Raw genomic sequence first — 3,702 nt, 5'->3', positions numbered from 1 at the left:
TTGGATCAGTATGTCGACCGGGATGACCCTAGCTAAAGTATCTCCAGAACTAGATACACTACAAGCCAAGCGGTCAGCATCTTCGTCATACTCTCTCGGCAATTGGATAAACCTGATCTGATCAAAGGCTTTCGCCTCACGCAGAACCGCAGTTCGGTATGCTTCCATGGTTTTATCCTTAGCCCCATAGTCCCCATTGACTTGTCGAATGACTAGTTGTGAATCACTATAAGTAATCAGATTCTTGATCTTCAGTTCTTTAGCCAACTTCAGCCCAGCTATCAATGCCTCGTATTCTGCCTCATTATTGGTTGCGTTGAACTCTAGTCTTATCGCTTGGCTCAGCGTGGTTCCTTCTGGTGTTTGTAATTGAATTTCAATCCCAGCCCCCAATTGATTCGAGGAGCCGTCCACGAAAAGCTTCCACCAGGAACAATTATAATCCTATACCACATCTTCAGCATCACAGTCAAGTAGGAAATCCGCCACCACTTGACCTTTGATTGCCGTCCTGGGCTCGTATGTGATATCAAATGAGCTCAATTCAATGGCCCACTTGGTCATTCTCCCCGATAGGTCCGGTTTGTGCAGGATCATTCTCAAAGGGAAAGTTGTTAAAACGACGATTGGATGAGATTCAAAATAATGTCTAAGCTTCCTTTTTGCGTTGACCAGCGACAAGATCATTCGTTCGGCCCTAGAGTACCTTCTTTCTGGTTCAGACATTGTTTTGCTAACATAAAACACCGGGAACTGCTTGCCCTCTTTGCAACGGATCAGAACGGCACTAGTTGTTATACTGGATACCCCAAGGTATAAAAAGAGTTTCTCATTCGGTTCTGGAACAGACAGAACCGGAGGATTACGCATGTACTCCTTCAGGCTGGTTAGCGCCTGCCGTTGCTCATCCCCCCAGGTTTATCTTCCGTGCCCTCGAATTATATCAAAGAAAGGTTTACAGCGGTCCGAAAGCTTGGAAATAAATTGGCTCAGTGTAGCTATCCGGCCTGTGAGTGCCTGCACCTCCTTAATTGTCTTTGGCTCTGCATTTCTGATCAAGGCTTCTGCCTGCGCTGGGCTGACCTCAATTCCTCTATGATTGACCACATGTCCCAGAAATTGACCGGAGCTTACGCCGAATGAACATTTGGCCGGATTAAGCTTCATCCCATACTAGCGCAACACACCGAACACATCTTGCAGGTGCGCTAAATGATCGCTCTTCTTCTTACTCTTGACCACCATATCATCAATATAAGCCTCGACAGTGCTTCCCATTTGGCCCTTAAAAATCTTGCTGATCAGCCTCTGATAAGTAGCTCCAGCGTTTTTTAATCCGAATGGCATGACTTTGTAGCAATAAGTCCCTCGTTCAGTAACAAATGAAGTTTTCTCTTCATCCCGTAGGAATTTGATTATAACCAGAATAAACATACATGAAGGTTAACCACTCATATCCTGTGGTGGCATCTACCATTTGATCAATCCTGGGCAATGGGAAACTATCCTTTGGGCAGGCTTTATTCAGGTTAGTGAAGTCGATGCATACTCTCTATTTCCCATTCTTCTTCTGCACTACAACAACGTTAGAGAGCCAGGCCAGGTACTGAACTTCTCTGATGAATCCGGCTTCAAACAGCCGATCAACCTCCTCAGCTATAATCTGATTTCCTTTTGGAGCAAATCTTCTTTGCTTCTGCTTCACTAGCTTTGCATTCGGATCCACATTAAGGGAATGGCAGGATACAGCAGGATTTATCCCTGGCATATCTGAATGACTCCATGCGAATACATCCGCATTCCGAATCAAGAAATTAGTCAACTCTAGTCTCTCTTCTTCAGTGAGTCTGGTTCCCACCCTTGTTGTTCGGTCTGGTTTCTCATGGTCAATCTTCACTTCATGAAGGGGTTCTGTGGTCAGAACTGGTGGCTCCTTCTCCCCATCCTTGCTGGGAGGAGGGTTCTGTAATTGCTATTTTGGACTGGCTGAACGGATGGGATTTTTTCCTTTTCCAACAGATTTCAAAGTTACTGAATAACATTCTTTAGCCGCAACCTGGTCCCCGTGTATATCTATTACCTTGGTCCCATCCGGACCCAAACATCGCATCACTTGATGCAAGGTTGACGGGACGCCCTGAATTCTGTGAATCCATCCTCTGCCATCAAGAGGTTGTAGGATGGATGAATTTCCACGACCACAAAACTTTCAGTCAAAACTCGTTCAGCGGCTTGTACTGTCAATTCCACCATTCCAATGGGTTCCACTCGCTTCCTATCAAATCCAAGCAACGGATTTCCTGTGGGTTTGAGTTTTTCGGGTTTGATCTCCAGTCGGTCGAACGTCACCCTGGGCATGACATTCGCACTACTTCCTGGATCAATCAGGACTCTCCGAACCAGGCATTCTGCAACCGTCAGACTGACGACTAGTGGATCTTCATGAGGAATCTGAAAGCGTAGTAGGTCCATTTTATCAAACTTTATCGATGTGGACGCATTCTGCTGGTGCAAAGCATGCACACTGCCAATTCTTCTTTTCAGCTGGGCCTGGCGTAACCTCATTCTGAGCAACTCTTCTGACTCCGTCGTTTGTTCAGGCAGGCCATGAATTGCGTTTATAATCCAGACGGGCTGAGAGTTGTGTTGGTTCGGCCTCTGGTTCCGCTTGATTTGCTCAGTCGGGCGGTTATGCTCTTGCGCCGGACCTTGAACATAGCTTGCAAATTCCCCCTTTGCGATTAACATCTCTACCTGCCTCCTTAGGTTCCTGCATTCGTTAGTCTGATGCCCAAAATCACTATGGAAAGCACAATGTTTAGTCTGATCCCTTTGTTCAAGAGGTTGCCTGATTAGCAGAGGAGGACGAAACTTATCTTTGTTCTCCTGATATAGCCTTGCTAAGGTGACTCTGAGTAGAGTGACTGATTCCTCCTCCCTAGGCCTCTTCTCCGCCTTCCATGAGGGGTGACGTTGCGGTTGAGCTTGTTTTTGCCGGATCTTGGCTTTGGACTTCTCCTCCGTCGAAATAATTGACATCTTCCTTGAATTAGCTACTTCTTCCTCCTCAAGACGAATAAAACCCTCAGCTCTCTCGTTCAGCTTGTCCATCGTCTTTGGCATATTAACCATCAAGCTGGTGTGGAACGGCGTCCCCCGGTTCATTGCAAGTTTAAATGCTTGGACTGCTGTTGACGGGTGACACTCCATTACCATGCTTTTAACGAGGTTGAACCGGGTGAGAAAAGCTTGGAGCCGTTCATCCTCATGCTGCTTCAATGTGAAAAGGCTCGATACATCCTTAGCCGGACGTTTATTCCCGTAGTACTGGCTTATGAACTTATCGCATAAGTCCTGGAAACTGGCGATTGAGCCCTGAGCCAGATTCTTGAACCAATTGAGAGCTGGTCCAGCCAAGTTCGAAGGAAAACATTTGCACATCAAATGATCATTATTAGTATTCAAAGCCATTTTCAACTGAATATGGTATATGTGATCGACCGGATCGGTTGTTCCGTCAAACAGAATGAAGATCGGCATGGAAAACTTCTTCGGATTCGGCGCGTTCATAATTTCATCAGTGAACGGCGATGCGACCGTCCTTGCTGATGAACACAATGCTTCGTTTTCCCTTGAAAACCGTGACGAAAATCCCCGATCGACAGATCTCCTTTCTGAGCTATGGTAATCAACTGTCGCTAA

Source organism: Cornus florida, unplaced genomic scaffold, assembly GCF_030987335.1.
Source record: "Cornus florida cultivar Cherokee Brave unplaced genomic scaffold, ASM3098733v1 CherokeeBrave_3.0.0_Hap2_Chr10, whole genome shotgun sequence".
NCBI classification, from domain to species: Eukaryota; Viridiplantae; Streptophyta; class Magnoliopsida; order Cornales; family Cornaceae; genus Cornus; species Cornus florida.
The sequence above is the reverse complement of the archived record's forward strand: the minus strand, read 5'-3'. Positions refer to the sequence as shown.